The sequence below is a fragment of the Coturnix japonica genome, chromosome Z (genome assembly GCF_054131305.1).
Source record: "Coturnix japonica strain WE chromosome Z, WE-NBRP24, whole genome shotgun sequence".
Classification (NCBI taxonomy): Eukaryota; Metazoa; Chordata; class Aves; order Galliformes; family Phasianidae; genus Coturnix; species Coturnix japonica.
This window is the reverse complement of record NC_140702.1, coordinates 32,423,293-32,442,373: the sequence shown is the minus strand read 5'-3', so window position 1 is coordinate 32,442,373 and position 19,081 is coordinate 32,423,293. Positions and strand designations below refer to the sequence as shown.

The 19,081-nt window shown below is 41.6% G+C and overlaps 1 long non-coding RNA gene across 1 annotated transcript; it reads right to left on the bottom strand.

Moving 5' to 3' along the window:
- Window positions 1–427: 427 nt before the first annotated feature.
- On the bottom strand, window positions 428–9,162 carry LOC146753891 (uncharacterized). Its single transcript, XR_014939715.1, has 3 exons — window positions 9,086–9,162; window positions 8,186–8,338; window positions 428–972 (listed from the first exon to the last, which is right to left on the bottom strand). It is a non-coding gene; the product is annotated as an uncharacterized LOC146753891 (long non-coding RNA).
- Between the last annotated feature and the right edge of the window lie 9,919 nt (window positions 9,163–19,081).

The window sequence follows — 19,081 nt, the reverse complement described above, 5'->3', positions numbered from 1 at the left end:
AAGGTTTTGCAGAAGAGTGAATTTTAGCATTTCCATCTGGCATGTTCCTCTCTTCAGGCAAAACCTGACAGAGCTTTCCCACTACCCATGAAGAACAGGGAGAAATTCTTTAGCAGATCACTTGATCAAAACATTTTCCCTTGTAGAAATGTACAGCACTGAATCTTTGGATCTACAGACATTTTATCAGAAAGCCAGAATGTTTCAACACAAAGATATTGCTCATAGATTTTGCAACCTGCTTAGCTTCTTCTCCAGTAATTCTCTCTACTCCAGGCTGTGGAGTCAGGCCATGTCATTATCAGCTTGCCATTTTATTTTTAAAGCTGTTTTTAAGAAAATCTTCATTGATTCTCACATATGGTGCAAGATACTGCATAGCAATAAGAGGAAGAGGACAAGTGTGTACACTTTTTTGAGGTTTTATTATTCTATCTGTGAAGTTCTCAATTGTTTTACATGTCTTCTATATTTGTCACGTTCAACTGTATTTGGAGAAAGCCTTTGAGAAAAAAAGTGAGCTTGAGCATCATTACCAAGCCTGAAAAATCCTGCAAGTTCTTACTTCTGCTCTAATAAAACAGCCATGTAAGTCCTTCATCTATCCCAAAGGGATAACATACCAGTCACTGTTTTATCCCACAGAGGAGCTTGTCCATGGACCATAAGTTCAAAGCTTCAGTTCTTCCCTCTGTTTTCCAGCTTCCTTTCCACTACTGAATGGCAAGTTATACAAAAGCCACAAAATTCCAAACTATATGTAGCATAGAGCAGTTGTTTGTCCCCAAATCCCACTGAGCTGACTACAGCAACACACAAATTACAAGCTTTATCTAATCACAGATACCCTACCAAGTCATTTTTGTCTTGAAGTTATGATAGTCATTGGGGTTCACTCCTGCAGATACCTGTACTTCATTCTGCTCTGTCTCTCAGCAGTGGGTTTTTCTGAGGGCCTTCGTTTAGAAGTGCCTGTGTTCAGAAAAGACAAAGGGAAAAGGGTTACTGACTCAGTGTTACTGTTAGGTCCAAATAGCCCCCTACTTACACAGCTTGTGAACTGGCAAAATATATGCCTGAGGCTTACAGGAAAGAGATGGGGTAAACAGGAGACATGAGCTACCTTGTAGTTTCTTATCTTTCCTGTTATGTTTCTTATTACATATGATACAGAATAAGACTTTAACTTTCACTGAAAGAAGATAATGGAGGCTTCCATATTTTTGTCAATGAAAATTGTCAAAGTAGCATGGACTGCACTACATGAAGTGGAACAGAGCCTACCAGCCATTAGCAACCTGAGCTTTGGATGTGGAGTGCCACTGAGTTCATCTCATGTGGATGTGCTGTTTTTGAAGGGCATCTCCAGACAGCTCAGTGGAGAATGGACAGAGGCCCCAGTTTGTCAGGGGAAATCAAACTGAGCTGAAAAGATGGCAGTGCTCAATGCCACACAAATACTAGAAGTGTGATTACATTGCCAAATTTGTTTGATGTTATTTAAAAGCAGCTATACTCTATGGCTTCTGGAAGCCTGTGCTTCCAAATGTTAGATTGGGAAACCAGGAACAGGTCTAGGTATCCCTGTCCCCATCTTTGTCCTCATTCATTTATTTTGGTAAATTCATTGCTAACTTTGAGATGAAGAAATGTTGTATTTAGCCACACTAAGCAATTCCCTGTAACTAACCTTTGCTTCTTAAACACAAAATGCTCCAAGAACACTCAGAATAACTGCAGGAGGTACATGGCAACAACTTCAGGATCATCACAAGGCCTTCCTGACAGGCATGAAGACTTGGAGGCATATTTCAACCTGACACTGCTCAGACTTTTTTTGTTTATGTACCCTGAATTGCATAATGCATAGAAAGCCAAATGGAGCTAGGAAAACATTTCTGTGGTTAGACTGCGGCTTTTTCTCCAAAAATACACTAAGCATCTCTATGCCACAGGCATGCAAATGAGCAAAAGTTCAGTTTGCATTTCAGAGTCAGAGGTACAATTGATGCATTTTCACCTGTCACATCTATCAGGATTCTCCTCTCTGAGGAACAAAGTCCAGTCAGTCAATGATTCACATACCAGTAGCAATAAAACCTTCCTGCACATACTACTTCACAAGTACATGTTTCATTAGGGTAGGCTAAAACAACCAGCAGGTGCTGGCATTGCAAGTGCTCTTTGAGAGCAAGTCTTAGTAGTGTTTCTTCACTTTGTATTAATGGTTCCTTACTTTATCAGTATTTACACTACTTTCTTCATCACAGCTGTTTTAAAATAAGAGAATGCCCACTTCTCCCAACCACAGCTCTGTGTTGATTACCTGAGAATCATTACTGACTAACTGAAAATCATTACTGTTATAACTTTTTATAAGTATTAGTCTACTTCCAAGGAGTCATACATACATGGTTTCCTAAGTAACAACTGTAGAGCTGGAGACCCATGTAGACATCATATCTACTGTAAGCATATCTGGCAGTAAGAATTTGCACCTGCTCTACTTAAGTGTAATAGAGACAAGACTGTTGGGCTTTTATTTTGTGAGCAGATTGTAATATCTGAATAAAGGAAAAAAAATAAAAATAAAAAATGAGGTAGTTGCCTATGATTTTACAGAAAAGTTGCAGTTAAGTTAGAATAACACATCTAACTTAATACTTCAATAAATTTCCACAGAACCATTCCTCCTCTTGCATACAGCTTCCACAAAACTCATACTGTGCACACATTTATTGTCAGAGAAGGTAATAAAACACTCAAAATAAGGCTGAATTCCAGGTTCAATTATGAGAAAACCAACAGCCCTTAACATTGAATGCTAGATATATTACATTCAATTATCACAATGCATACTAGATAGCTTTTGTCTAAAAGGGAAACTATGTGGTTACACAGGGATTTGAGATGGGAAAGAGCAGAAACACTGTCTCACTATGTTTGCAACCCTTCAGAATCCATGCATGGTGCAGTGCTTAGGCTTTATGTTTCTATGATCTCAGACACACCTGAGCATGCTGACATCAGATGGGATGCAACAGACCAGGTGGGACAAGACCGTTCTGAGTAGCAATCTGTCTGGACTTACTGGCAGAGCTTTAAACTGGATTTGATGGGAACAGGGAATGTTCTTCTGCGTGTGAGGGAAGGACTAGGAAACACTATCAGTTCAGGAAGCAGTAGGGAAAAGCCTCAAATTTGTATCAGAGGAATGCAGGAGGGCTCTTCCAAGAAGGTAATATGGGCAATAGCACAGTTCTCTTGCCTCCACACCAATGCACACAGCATTGGAAATATGCAGGAGGAGCTGGAAGCCATGGTGCAGTTAGAAAATTATGACCTAATTACTATCACAGAAATGTGGGATGACTCACTTAACTGGAATACCATTATTGAGGGGTATAAGCTTTTTAGAAGGGATAGGCAAGGGCAAGAGGAGTGGGCGAGTTGTCCGCTATGTTAAGAAGTGGATAGACTGTGAAGAGCTGCCTTTGAGAAACAAGCATGACCAGGCTGAGAGCTTGTGGGTTGAAACTAGAGAACAGATAAATAAAGGACATCTGATGGTCACTATAGGACACCTGGCCAAGGGAAATCTGCTGATAATATCTTCTTGTTTCAGCAACAAGGTGTCATGGTTTGTATGATTTTTGTTTACTTGTATTCCACATCATAACATCATGTTGTGCACTGGGAGTTAAAGTGTTAATGTTCCAGTTCCGGGTACCTGTCCAGAGGAGAAGAACTACATTCCCCTGGGGGCTTTGTGGTCAGAGAGGAGATATAATTCCTAGCAAGGTCACCTGATCAGGTTTTTCCCTTTGTCACTCTTCTCCTCTCCCTGCTGCTGCCCATCCTGACTGCGCACATCACTTCAGTATCAGTGTAAGGCCTACAGCTTTTCGTACAATCTCATTCTCATTATATTTGATTTATTAGCTTCAATTCTAATTATATAGTATTATAGTGTGTTATATTGCATTCCAATACGATATTCAGTAAATTAGTTTGTTTCTCCTCAGATTGTTGCTGCCATTTTTAATTATTTTGGTGTCCCCTGTTTCCCTTTTCCAGGGCTGCGGATTTTGTGAAATCCCTCTGTCCCACTCATCACAGAACTGGGCTGAACCAGCCCGTAAACCGTTGACACAAAAGATGTTGGTCTCATTCTGATGGAGGATTTCAACCACATGGTTGTAGTTACAGTGAGCTGTAAGCAATCCAGAAGACTCTTCGCATCTGCAGAGGATGCCCCTCTGGTCCAGATATTTGACAGACCAACCAGAGATGAAGCATTACTAAACCTGGTGCTTACCAGTGCAGAGAAGATCATTAAAGAGGCCTGGGCTGTAGCAACCATTTTCTGGTTGAGCTCATGATCTCAAGAAATATTGGCCTAGCAAAGAGCAGAGGCAGGGTCCTGAAGTTTATGACAGATAACTTGAATCTGTTTCAGGAATTATTGGATCTGAACCCCAGTAAAACTGCCTTTAGGGGCATATAGCAGATAGCTCTTTAAGGACACCTTTCTGAGAGTACAAGTCCTCTCCTTTCTCTTCCATAAGAAGTCAAGCAGAAGAGACAGAAAATCAGCATGGCTAAACAAGGACCTGCTGGTCAAACTGAGGGAAAAGAAGGAAAAGTACAGACAGTGGGAGCAGGAATTAGTGGCCTGGGAAGAGTAGAGGGATGCTGACCAGACATGCAGAGATGGGATCAGGAAAGCCAAGGTACAAATGGAAATGAACATGGAAATTGATACGAAAAATATCGAGAAGGGATTCTGCAGGTGCATAGGTCAAAAGAGACAGTCAAAGGAGAGTGTACCCCTTTTAATAAATGAGAAGGGAGAACTGACTTCAACAGACATGGAGAAAGCTGAGGTATTCAATAAATCCTGGTCTTACTTATGTGCAAAAAGAAAGTCTACAGAGAGTGGAAGCAGGAATGGATTACCTGGAAGGACTACAAAAGAGCTGTCTGATCAGAACAGGTTAGAAAAGCTAAAACCCAGACAGAATCAAATCTATCTAGAGTCAAAAAAAGTGGAAATAGAAAAAAATTCTACAGGTGTATCAATGATAAAAGAAAGGTCAGGGAAGATGTGGCTCCCCTCCAGAAGTAAAATGGAGATCTGGTCATGAGGAATGCAGAGACAGATGAGTTACTGAGTTACTCAATTACTTCTTTGCGCCAGTCTTCACCAGCAAGGGCTATAGCTGCATCATCCAAGCTGCAGAAAGCAAATGTAAGAACTGGGAAAAGGAAAATTTGCCTGCTGTAAATGAAGATCAGGTTTGAGATGACCTAAATAACTTGAAGGTACACAAGTCCATGAGACCCAGCGAGGGCCATCAGTAGTTTTGGAAGGAACTGGTGGATAAATTTATCAAGCCATTATCCACCATATTTGAAAGGTCATGGCAGTTTATTGAAGTTCCCACTGTCAGGAAAAGGGGAAACATAATCCCCGTTTTCAAGAAGGGAAAAAAGAAGATCCAGGAACTATAGTTCAGTCAGTCTCACCTCTGTGCCTGGCAAGATCATGGAGCAGATCCACCTGAAGGCCCTACTAAGGCACATGGAAAATAAAATTGGTATTATTGGTGGTAACCGACACAGCTTCACCAGAGCAAGTCATGCCTGACAAACTTGATGGCATTTTATGATGATGCTGACCTCATGAAGTTCAACAAGGCCAAGTGAAAGGTCCTGCACCTGGGCTGGGGCAATCCCAAGCATAAATACAGGCTGAGTGGAGAATGGCTTGGAGCAGCCCTGATGAGAAGGATTTGAGAGCGTCAATTGATGAAAGACTCAACATGAGCAGGTAATGTGCATTTTCAGCCCAGAAGGTCAACTATATCCTGGTTTGCATCAAGAGGAGCATGATCAGAAGGCTGAGGGAAGGGATTCTGCCCCTCTGCTCTTGTGAGACCCTACCTGAAATGCTGTATCCAGTTCTGAAGCCTCCAACATAAGAAGAACACTGAGCTGTTGGAGAGGGTCAGAGGAGGACCACAGACGTGATCAGAGGGCTGAAGTGCCTCCTATACAAGCACAGGCTGAGAGAGATGAGGCTTTTCAGCCTGGAGAAAAGAAGGCTCTGGAGAGAAGTTACAGCTGCCTTCCAGTTCCTGAAAGGGGCCTATGGGAATGCTGGGGAGGGAGTTTTTTTAATAAGGGCATGTAATTACAGGATGAGGGTAAATGGCTTTAAACTGGAAGAGATTAGATGGGATATTAGTAATCAATTATTTATTGTGAGGGTAGTGAGACACAGGGAAAGGCTGCCTAGAGGGGCAGTGGATGCTCCCAGGTATCCAAGGCCAGGCTGGATGGAACTTTGAGCAACCTGGTCTAGACAGAGGTATTGGAAGTAGATGATCTTAGAGGTCCCTTCCAACCTAAACTATTCTGTGATTCTATTATTCTGAGATCTGAGGCAGCCAGCATGTCTTCACCATGGGTACATCATGTCTGGTCAATCTGGAGGAACAACAGTAATGGACAAAGGAAGAACAACGCATGTTGTCTGCATGGACTTCTGCAAAGCCTTTGTTATTGTCCTACATCACATTCTTATATATAAATTAGATATATATATCTGAAGAGTTGACTATTCAGTGTACCCCAGTAGATAAAGAGTTGGTTGGATGGCTGCACCCAGAGGGTGTGGTCCATGACCCTATGTCCAGCTGGAGGTCAGTGATAAGTGGTGTCTTCCAGGGGTCCACCGCAGGGCAGGTACTCTTTAAATCTCTATCAGTGACTTAGATAGTGGGATCAAATGCAGCATAAGCTGAGTGGAGCAGTTGATAAGATATAAGGAAGGGAAGCCATCCCAAAGACAAGCTTGAGAAGCAGACTCATCTGAACCTAATAAGATTAAACAAATCCAAATGCAAAGTACTGCACCTGGGTTACTTGCGGATTACTGGCAGATTAAAAACTGGACATAAACCAGCAGTGTGTGCTTGCAGCCCAGAAGGCCAACTGCATCCTTGGCTGCATCAAAAAAGGGGTAGCCAACAGGGAGAGGGAGATGATTGTCCCCCTCTGATCTGCCCTCGTGAGGCCCCACCTGGAGCACCATATCCAAGTCTGGAGCACCCAGAACAAGACAGGTGCAGAGCTGTTGTAGCAAGTCCAGAGAAGGGCTACAAAGATGATAGAGGACCAGAGCACCTCTCCTATGTGAACAAAGGCTGAGGGAACTGGACTTGTTCAGCCTGAGGAAGAGGGAGTTCCAAGGTGATGTCACTGTGGCTTTCCAGGACTTAAAGGGAGTGTATAAATAAGAGGGACTTTTTACTAACTTTTTTCAGGGTCTGATGTTCATTGAAAAGAGGGAATGGTTTTAAACTAAGAGAGGGGAGATTTAGGTTAGGTGGTAGGGGAAAATGTTTTACTCACAGGGTGCTGAGGCACTGAAACAGGTTGCCCAGAAAATTTCTGAGTGCCCCATTCCTGGATTTATTCAATGGAGGTTGGTCAGCATCCTAGGCAACCTGATCTGGTGAGTGGTAACCATGTCCATGGCAGGAGGATCAGAACAAGGTGATCTTTAAGATCCCTTCCAACCTAAGCCATTCTATGATTCTACAAATATTTAGGCTGTCTAAATTCACTAGTCTGAATCTATGTGAACACAAGTCTACCAGACACTGAACTTAGCTTTGTAGTCCTCTACAGGAAACCTTCATCTAATACTATGAGTAGATACATGGGATATAGCAGTGTCACTAAAAAGAAGACTGGACATGTGCTGAAGATGAAGTCACATTTGCATACCTTAGAGCTTTCTCCCTCTACAGCAAATATGATTACTCCCAGACCACATAGTACCTGGTTTCCTTTGGACCCAAAATGCTTTTGCCATTTCTTGATATAACTTGTGCAATTGCTCTTCTGTTCAATCTAAAAGAATGTGAGGCAATTTATAGTTGTCATTGTGTTTCTCTAGCAAATTACACAGGTGTGCGTTACATGTGTTTTGATGTAAGGGCATATGGAGTTGGTTTGTGGTATACACAAGATTTCTGGAATGCTGTTATAAGACACCATAGCACAGAGGACATCCCAAAGCAGAGGGAGAAAATTAATTACATTTTGGTGGACCTCCAGTCACATCTGAAACTTGTACTCTAGGCAGACTATTATTACAAAACGAACCCAATACCTGTTTCACTGGAGATACAATAGACTGATGTAATACAGAAACAAAGGCTCCTTGCAGATACCGCACACTGCTGTGCACATGGAGGTGCTGGCAGGACATCTGCTTCAAGGCATCAGGCAAGAAGGTATCAGTGAAGAAATAGGTCTTATCAACCTGGAAACAAGGTCATTGATTTGAAGTGTGTTTGTCAGAGGTGTTTTACAAGCACTGACATGCTATGAAAAGTAACAGTGCAGGACATGAGGAGATTTAATCCTCAGCTAAGTCAGTTGTTAAAGTCACTATAGAGCTAGCCCTGTTTACAGCAGCTAGAAATCCAGTTTCTGACTCTCAGGCAAATCTCTGCATTGAGAAAGTCAGGGAAAGAGGAAACATCACAAAATGACATGATATAATGAATTTCCTCAAAATACTTCAGCATGGGTAGAATGGTAAATTTTCTAAGAGGTATCAGTAAGCCTCTCAGCAAATAACCAAGCAAGCAGAACCAAAGTCATGCTGGAGGCAACCAACAGGTTTTTAATTGTTTTGTTCTTTGTTCTGCTTTGTTTTGTTTTTAATTCCACTCTCTCATTTCACTCAGTATTAGGTAATTCGTTAGATAATTTAAAGCAGGTATTAAGCGTTAGAATCTCCACATTTTGCAGCTGGCATGTTTAGACCATCTCCTTCTGTGATCTCTTATTTTGGCTGCCTGTGTTGCTTTGGCGGCTGGAGTAGAAATCCTTTGCTCCTGTCTTTCAGAAAATCTGGATCTCAATTTTTCCTTGAAGCCAGTTGAAAAAGCCGGTGTACTGAATTCAGGATCACAAATACCTTTGGGAAAAGTGTCTGAAAAAAGTTTTTTTAGATAAATTTTTGAAAGTGTCTAAAAAAGCTTTAAGTTCAGAAGTGACTTACCTTACAAATGACATGAAGAAATACCTGCCTGGACTGTGCTATGCCTTCCTTCCTCTTTTATAGTGCTGGAGATGTTTCCTCCTTAGTAAAAGAGCAGCTGTTAGACAGAGAGTGAACTGTAAGGTTGGGTAAATTAAACTCCCTTCACTCACTCTCTCTTCAGGACTACCTCCACCTATGGCAGGGAGCCTAAGTAGGTGTAACTCACATGGGATCTGATCCAGTTCTCATGAAGTCAATGAGAGCCTTTCCACTGACTTTTATAGGTATTGGATCCAAGCCACAGTGAGGAGCTGGAAGGTGTAAGTTAAAATCTCTCCCTTGTGTTTCCTTTTACATACACACAGTAATCCCTTTGCCTGCAGCTTGTTTCAGTAATACTTTGTGTTTTCTCATCATGGTCCTTAGCGTGCAGCTTCTATAGAGTTAATACCCTGAGGCAAGAACAAGACTTTGAAAGTGCGGATACCTTGAGGTTACTAGCCCCTACTAGATACCACTTGCCCAATCTTTCTCATGGAGATTTCATTTAGTCCTATTCTGTCCTCACAGACTCAGGAGTCCTTCTAATCCTTCTTACTGCGAAGAGGTGAGACATCCCTCATCCTGCCTTGAGCCCACTGTTACAAGGAGGTGCTGTTCCCATGTAGTGGTTCTACTTCATTCTATAGCAGGGCCAAGACTCTGTAAGTATTAGCATGCTCCTGGTTTCTAAAATACATTCTGTACAGAGCACTAATGAAATCCTTCCTTGTACTTTCCCCTTGATAGAAGTTGCCATGCTGTTTGGTTTATTTATACATATATTTATAGAGTGTGACAGAACTGAGATAATGATGATAATCAGGTTTGACGCAGTATGAGCAGCAAATGTGCAGAAGAAAGGAGTGGCTTCATCCAAGTTTCATCTGAAGTTTATCCAGAGCCAGGGAAACTGCAGTGTAAGTTCCCTCTGCACTATAACCGAACGGACCTGCTGCAAATGTCCGCCCCCTCCTGCAGAGCAAGGCTAAGAACATGGTTTTTTAGGTGTCTGTGGCTAAGAAGGCATAAACTGTAAAAATTAAGTTACTTAAGGAGAGAGCAGGGAGCAAGGTTCAAGAGAGTTTTTGACGCTAAAATGGCTCTGAGTAAGATCAAGGGTATTTATCACTGAATATAAGAGAGGGAGACATTCTGACACTCTTGGAAACAAGCCTTTTTTATTGACTTTCTGGGAGCAGTCCTGACTGTGGCACAGCCACAGATGATAGTGCACTTTCGCAGGCTACACTTATATTTCCCATATTAGAGATTGATCTCATGGAAGGAAAATCAAACCAAGCCTGGGAGCTGCTCTTTCCAGGAGGTGGCTGACCAGTGGTGAGGCCTTGTTTCTACACCAGGCTGGTGATTCCAGCTACAGAAGAAGGCAGCCCATGTCCCTGCCTGTCCCTATACCTCATGCCCAGTTACCAGCCACACACTGCCCTGTGCTCTGTGCCATGTCCTCCCTGCCTGCTTAGCACACAACACTAACATGGAAATGGCTGAATCCACCTCCCCATGAATCAAGGTTCCATGAAGTGGGAAAAAAAAAAAAAAAAAAAAAGCAATGGCAAATAGGCTCCTCAGCTGTGTTAAGGAGACACCTGATTCTCCAGAGGATGTGTTTGCGTATATTTTTAAGGGAGTGCTGCTTTTGATTAAATTAAAAATCAGCTCTCTGATGCGCAGTCTTTGCCACGTTACAAAGTCCACATGCTCAGAAGTCCGGAATAGGTCTTTCTCTTCCTCCTCCCTCCAAAACATCAGTGGATAGTCTTAAAATACAGGAACTTTTCTTCTTATTCAGGTCCTGGAAAGTATGATTTGCAAGTCAGACTGAAATACTGACAGATTCCACAGTAAACCCTTGATGCAACAGAGTTGCCTGGTGCTATGATTTCAATGACACTGAAACCAATTGCAAATTCAGTTTGCTTTAGAAGGTATATTCTTAGCCCAAAACATTTTCTTCTTGCTGGGATGAATTCTTCTCCAACTCCCCCAGCACTTTCCAGAATAAAGTTTTTGTTCTGGAAAAAACAAAACAAAACAACAAGAAAAACAACAACAAAAAGCAACAGTGACATTTGCACTTTTTTTAAGAGTTTGGGAACTTTAATTTAAACTTTCTAGTTTCAGCTAGGCTGTTTTAAAGTGAAAAATGCTCATTTGAAACCATGTTAAATAACCAAAATGCTCCCATTCAGCATCACACAGTCTTCTCTCCATCCCTTTCCATTCTGGATACTATAAAATTCTTATTCTGTCACAACTGACACTGAATTTTCTCTTTGATATATTTGTTAATTCATTAAATTGAAAAATACCTAGGATTGGTCACTTTTTTTTTTGTAACACTGTCAGGAAAAATTGTCTCCCTTCCTCTCCCCACCACTCTCATTCAAATTGTTCAATCCCAACAGGCCGGAGGGAAAGCAGAAACAGATTAAAAGAGGAAAAGAGAAAACACTCAAAAAGAGCACAATCAACACATAGAATATCTGTCATCCTCATCAAAGAGTGCATATGTTCACATATGCCTGTCCTGCTCTGTAATTTTTTTTCCATTTGATTGAACTTTAACTCTTTAACAGAGTAGCTGTACACCTCACCATGGCTGCAGTGGGAGGAGGGAGAGCAGTGTGACAATGGAGGAAGAAGAATGGTGCTAGGCAAAGCACCAGGTAGAGATCCATCTCCATCTGGGTGGGACAACTTAAAAAACACAGAAGTTCTGGGAATCGCAAGCAAAAAAGTAATATCCACTTCATGCAGAGAAAATGGGCTGCGTGAAACATGCTAGGACAAAGCAAAGCCCCCAAAGACCTGTTTGTAAAGGTCAGTTGAATACAGAGCAATTAAGGGCCAGAACTTCATAGAGGGAGTGTAGCTGAGGTTTGCCAAGTTACGCCCACTGGAGTAGCAGGAGCAGATTAGACTGCAAAAGAGGCAGAAAGGGACTGAGGAAAACCAGAAGGAGTCCAAGTGCTTGCAAACCAGTAAGCCTCGGTGGAGTTGCGTCACTAAATAGACTAGCCCAGCAGATAACCAAAGGCACACGTTTCTGAATAACAACCTTTAGTCTCTGCTTCAGACACCAAACCAGAAGAAGACAAATGCAATTATTTAAAGGGATTCATCCCCCTGTAGGCATTCTCTGATTGGCCAGATTGGTTCAGCTTTCCCATGCCTATATCCTTAATAATTTACCTTAACAACTGATAAATATTTTCCTCTCTGCCCCAAGCCCTCCCATGGTGAGATATACCAGAACCACCACATTCCCCATCACTTCTGAGGCAATGGGATGCCCTGAAAGCAAGTTTTATATATGTGACAGGGACAAATGCCCATCATATAGCACGGGACAAGAGTCTGAAATGCCTATCACATAACACAGGACAAGAGACTCTGTTCACTTCAGGTCCTCACACTGGGAACATACATATTTCCTGGAATCACCAAAATGCAGTGCAACTGAAGGACTGGACATAATATCTCTCCCATGGCATCAAGGAGGGCATGGCACATCTTAAAAGCCTCTGTGGAACAGTACAGGAGCAGTACATTGCTATGCCATCTCATTTCTCTGCACACATACATTTCCTCTGTGTGCCTATGTGTATGCAAATCACTCAGATGCACAGAGGTGCCTTTCTGCAGCAAAGAAGCATGTCATTGCTATCCACTTTCAGCTTTAAAGATATGAAAGTGTCAAGAGAGGTAAATAAATGTATCTTGCAGACTGAAAGATTTTAAAGGTATTTTGGAGCTCCATCAATTTTTTGGCTGTTTGTTTCAAAGCAAGGTTTCCTTCCTTCTTCCAAGTTTCATTTTTAAAATCTGGGCTAACAAGATTTTCCAAATCCCAATATCCATTTTTATGTGGACTAAAGAGATTACAAATTACTGACAGGTCTGCAGTTTCAAAGACATGCTCATCACCTTCTGTGGAGTTCTGTTGACCTCAACCTTATTCAAGAGTTATTGTCTTCAGTTCATCAGTAAACATTGCCCATAGCTCCATTTACAGAGGGGAACATCCAAAGTTGTGGGTAGCAGTGGAGCAATAACAAACCAGCTGTGTTGGGATAACTGCCCTGCTATGCTTCAGAAAGTTGGTTTGTTACCTTCCATGATGGCAAGCTGGAACGAACACTGATGACCACAGTAAGCTGGAACTTCGGCCACCATTCCAACAGCCATATGGATCACAGAATCATAGAATGGCCCAGGTTGGAAGGGACATCAAGGATCATGAAACACCAATCCCACTGCCTGGCAGGGCCACCAAACTTCCACGTTTACAAGATCAGGTTGCCCAGGGCCCCATCCAACCTGGTCTTGAACACCTCCAGGGATGGGGCATCCACAACCTGCCTGGACAGCCTGTTCCAGGACCTCATCACTCTCCTAGTAAAGAACTTCCCCCTAACATACAACCAAAATCTTCCCTTTCAACTTAAAACCATTTCCCCTTGTCCTACTATTATCTGCCCTTTCTAAGAGTTTACTCCCCTCCTGAATATAGGTACCTTTCAGGTACTGAAAGGCTGCAATGAGGTCACCCCGCAGCCTTCTTTTCTCCAGGCTGAACAAGCTCATCTTCCTCAGCCTGTCTTCATAGGGGAGGTGCTCCAGACCCCTGATCATCTTCATGGCCCTCCTTTGGACCCTTTCCAACAGCTCTATGTCTTTCTTGTACTGAGGGGTCCATACATGGACACAGTACTCCAGATGGGACCTCACAAGAGCAGAGTAGAGAGGGACAATCACTTCCCTATCCCTGCTGGCCACCCCTCTCCTGATGGAGCCCAGGATACCATTTGCCTTCTGAGCTGCAAGAGCACACTGCTGGCTCATGTTAAGTTTCTCATCTATCAGGACCCCCAGGTCCTTCTCTGCCGAGCTGCTCTCAAGGACCACTCCTCCCAGTCTGTACAGGTACCTGGGGTTCTTCCAGCCCAAGTGCAAAACGTTGCACTTTGCTGTGTTGAATGTCATTAGGCTCACCTGGGCCCATCTTTCAAGCCTGTCAAGGTCCCTCTGAATGGCATCTCTTCCTTCTTATGTGTTGACCGCGCCACTCAGCTTGGTATCATCAGCAAACTTGCTGAGGGTGCACTCGATTCCATCATCAAGGGCATTGATAAAGATGTTAAAGAGCACCAGTTCCAAGACAGATCCCTGGGGGATACCACTCATTACCAGCCTCCACCTGGACATAGAGCCATTGACCACCACCCTCTGTCTGCAGTCTTTCAACCAATTTCTTATCCATCAAGTTGTCCTCCCGTCAAATCCACATCCCTCCAATTTGGAGATGAGGATGTGGTGGGGGACCATGTCAAAGGCCTTACTCAAGTCCAGGTAAATGACAGCGCTCGCCTTCCCTTTGTCCACCAATGCCATCACTCCGCCATTGAAGGCCACAAGATTGGTTAAGCATGAAAGGATTCCTTTCCATCTTCCAAGGGAGAGCTCCAGGCTCACAGCTCTGCTCTGCTGCTGAGTGGAGAATTGGTTTCCTTCCCATTTAAGGCTTTTAGAAATACTGTATTTATCAAAAGTATTATCTTTTTTTTTTTTTTTTTCAGTTCCTAAGTGTTCTCTGTTGAACACCCATTTTTCTCCTTCTCCCATATCCCCATATCCTCCCCCCAACCTTTGTTTGAAAGCTTCGTATCTTGTGATACGTGAAGGAAATTAAATACCTTTTTTTTTTTTTTTTCCCTCTGTCTTTCTCTTCCCCAGTGAAACTGTCGTATCTTCCTCCTTGGAGATGTTCAAAAGTCATCTGAACATCATCCCAAACACCATCCCAGGCAATCTGCTCTGGGTGTTCAGATGGCTGCCACAGGTTCCTTCCAGCCTCAGCCAGTCTGTGATTCTGAGAATTGTATTCTTTGAAATCAGTGTGTGTGTGCAAGCTCCTGATGATTTAGGTATCTAAAGAAGTTAGCCTACAACCAGATCAATAGGAAACACATTACTGCAAAACTGATTCTGTTTCATTGTACTTTTCTTGTTATTCTTAACTAGGAAAGGAAAATGCATTTCACTTTCTCTGATACATCAGGCCTCTAGTATGTCAATCATGAGAAATAATATAGCTAGTATAATTCACCTATTAAGACAGTGATGTCTAAAGCCAGAAAAAAAGGAAGAATAAGAAGAGATATCCTCATTTTGTTTCACAGAATGACAGAGTGTTGGAAGGGGACCTCTGAATGCCATCTGGTTCAGTTTCAAGCAGGGACATCCAGAGCAGGATGTCTACAACGATATCCACGCAGCTTCCAATAATCCTCAAGAACAAGTTCCATTCACTCAGTCTCCCAGGCAGCAAAGTTTCCTGATGTTTAGATGGAAGCCTGCTTTGTTACATTTTGTGGCTATTGTCTCTTGTCTACAGAAAGAACCTGGTGCTACCTTCTCTACACTCTCGCTGGAGGTAATGAAACATATTGTTTAGATCCTCCTGACCACTAAAATATGGGGCTTTTCAGGCTCTGATACTGATGGTTTCTGAACGCAAAGGTCTGAGATGGCAAAGCTTTCAGTGTCACCTAGTATAACACTCGGTATGAGAAAAATCCATACTGTCCAAAGTTCAGGGTCAGGATAACATCACACACCAGACCCTTCAGCTTCAATTGTTCTGTTTCACGTGGTTCATAGCAGGGAATCAACTCACATCACACTGTTGGACTGCCTGTTGCATACGTGTACATGTGAAACGTCTTTTTTGTTGATCTGAGATCATGCCCTGAGATTTGGTTTCTGTGGCATAAAGATGAGAAATAAATTTTTAACCAGATCCTCAAGGGATTTTTTTCAGGTATTTGTAAAATAGAATTAGGTCATCTTACAACATCTTTTGCCTGGTAAGACGTGGTTTTGCTCTTGAAATCTTTCCAGATAACCACCATATGTTAGATGAGTTTCTGAATGCTTTAAATTGTTCTCTTATCCTTCTGAGATATTCACAATTCCCTGAACTCTGAATATTCAGTGTGGAAACTGACCTCAAGATGCAGTATTTATGCTTTGTGTGTATTAAAACAATCCCATGGGATACTTGTGACAATTAACCTTCCAGCATTCTCATGAGATGAAATATTTTAATTTAGTTTAAAGCAAATTTTTGCTTATCTATTTCTCTTGCTTTTTCAAAGAGGAGAAAAGGTGTGTTTCTTCACATGATCCCTCTTCTCCATTCCTATATGTTTTCCTTACTTATAGTAATGATGCAAAATGCTCTTTGGATGCAGCACAATTCTTGTTACTGCAAACAATCGAGTTTTAAGCATTTACATATATGTAGGACTCACAGTAGCCCTGAACTTTCAGGCAGTTTGTCTCATTGATTTATGGTGCTAGATAGACATCAACTATCTTATAGGGATCTTCATTAAGCAATATTTGCATTTGGAATGTTTTTATTCTATCTTTCAAGCAGTAATGGTGTGGAGAATAATAATAACAGTACAAAGGTGCTCCATGTAGTTACACAAGAAGCTGTGCTTGCTGTAATGTGTCATTCTGATAGGATTATGTAAATGTCATAGTAGAATGATTCTTTTCTAGCTATCATAATGTGATTAAACTACATGCAAGCCACATAGTTACAAATCTCTCTAAAAATGCCTGTTTGCTTATTTAAATTCAGAGACACTGTCACCTTTTGCAAATAACTTCTTACCACAGAACTAACTTTCAGAGTCCACTGAGAGAAAATTAAATAACTGTCTCATTCTGTGCGTTCATATTGTCTCAGTGTGTCCTTCATTCCTGCTTTTTGTTATTCTTCCTACAAATATTGCTTGCCTGAAAGTGAATGGACATACCAAGAGCTAGACCTGTGCTGACTCACAAATCTGACAGATCAAAGAAACAGAAAAGCGATCTGAGGTGAAGAAATACTTATTTATGTGTACAAGCATGGTCACAAACTTTTGAACAAGTACAAAGACACAGGAGGATATGCAATATGCACACTTACGCTAACTCCTTCAGAATGCTAGAAGAGTCTTTCTCCAGAAAGCACAGCAAGTGTGCATATAAGGTATGAGAGCACTTCCACAGATGGTGAAAATGTCTGTCATTATTATGTACATCAGCAATTCCCTACTTGTTCAATAAAACATTTAAACAAACAGACCATTTTTCACCCCATTTTTTCCTCCTTTAAAGTAGAAGATAATCCTTGTATGAACAGGAATTTTGGAATCTCAAGAAATGCTGCATATTTCTTTGATGATACCTGCCCTTGCATATCATTGTCCCATCACCTGTATAACTGAGAATCCTATTTTAGAAGATTCTTCTGGCCACAAAACTGCCATGAAGGCTTTATTAGGTCACCCACCCATCTCAAGAAGTCAGTAATCTTGTTAAACAGAGAGGAATACTATTTCAGAAATTTCAGACTTGAGAAAAAAAAACAGTTTGATTAAAAAACTGTAGTTGCTCTATCTTATTTTTCTTTCAGGAATTTGTTACCTCCCTGACCATGCATTTCTGAAGTCTTTTACCTTTCCCTTGCTACTGATTGTACATTTTGTGCTCAGCTATACCAATATATTGCAGTGAAAAATAGCCAGTAAAGTGCTAAGGAAAACTATGAGAAAGGGCTTGAGCAAAAGAACATACACTTTGTCTCGTGGCTGCCAGCATGGAGACACAGTAAAACTGGATTCAGCTCCTGAGTCTACCACGGTGTCTTTATGTGACCTTGTAGTGCACTGTTAAAGCCTTGAACTGAGATCATGAATACACCTGTCCTGAACAGGGCAAGCTCTATAAAGATCTTAATCTCATTGTGCCTCTGGTTCCAATTGACTAAGAGGGATACTTTGAACCTAGCTGAGAACAAATGTTAAGCTACACACCAACCTGTAAAGCCAAGCAAGCAGTTTGTTGATGCATAGCAGTTTCTGTCAGAAAACTCTGAAGGTGTTTCATGAACAGCACAAATGTTTTGCTCCAGTCTTTATCTTTACACCTCTCATTCTAACATATCATGACTACACTTTTTTGTTTTGAGGCCCTATAATATGAGAAAAAGCAACATTGTTTCAGTTTTGACACGATGAAGTATTTTGATATTAAAAAACAAAAAACAAACAAAAAAAGCCCCATAACACTGTTAAATTTGAAAGTAATTGTTTTCATACAACAAGAAGAAATTAGTATTCCACATGTGATGGAATTTCTATTTCTCAACATGCTGATGGATTTTGTTATTCCTGCCAATGTTTGCCATCCATTTTACATGTATCCTGGGGCAGGAATTCTCTTCTCTTCGCTTGCACATTCACTTTTTATCTTTTTCACTGAGGTTGACCATTAACTTTCTTCATTTGTTGTAATACTTCACTGTCAGGAAAAAACACAATAAAACCAGCATTCGGGTAAACTTGTTGGCTTCCCTCCCCCTCTCCCCCCCTCCCCTGTGAGCATTTGTGGGTTTTTGGTGTGTGTACACTTTTTCTGAGTTTTTTTTCTGAGTCCTATTTCTCCGAGTTCAGCTACCAGCATCCAGAGCAGGAGCTCAAGCTGTGATTGTTTCTAAAGCATCTTCTCTTAATTGTTGTCTTGTGGGATAACTGCATTGTCATCTCTTTTTCTTTTCCCCTGAACACCCTTCAATGCATGGTATCCTCTGTCCTGTTAGTTATCTATTTTCAGCTGTTTCTGTTTTTACTGGGATAATGTTTTCCAGAGTAACAGAGTAATGCCATTTCTAACTGCAAGTTAAGAATGGTAAGCAAAGTCCCAAGAAAAGAGCAAGAGAAGGTTTCTTCCTTAAGTAGTTATGTCCATGCATCTGCTAAGGGATCATCTGTGGAGTGTGGTGTGATTGAGCAGGACTGCTTAGGAGTGAACATGTCAGACAATTCCCAGAATACAAAAACTTACGTGTCCCTGGTGAAGAAAAGAGACTACACAGGTAGAATGAGCCAC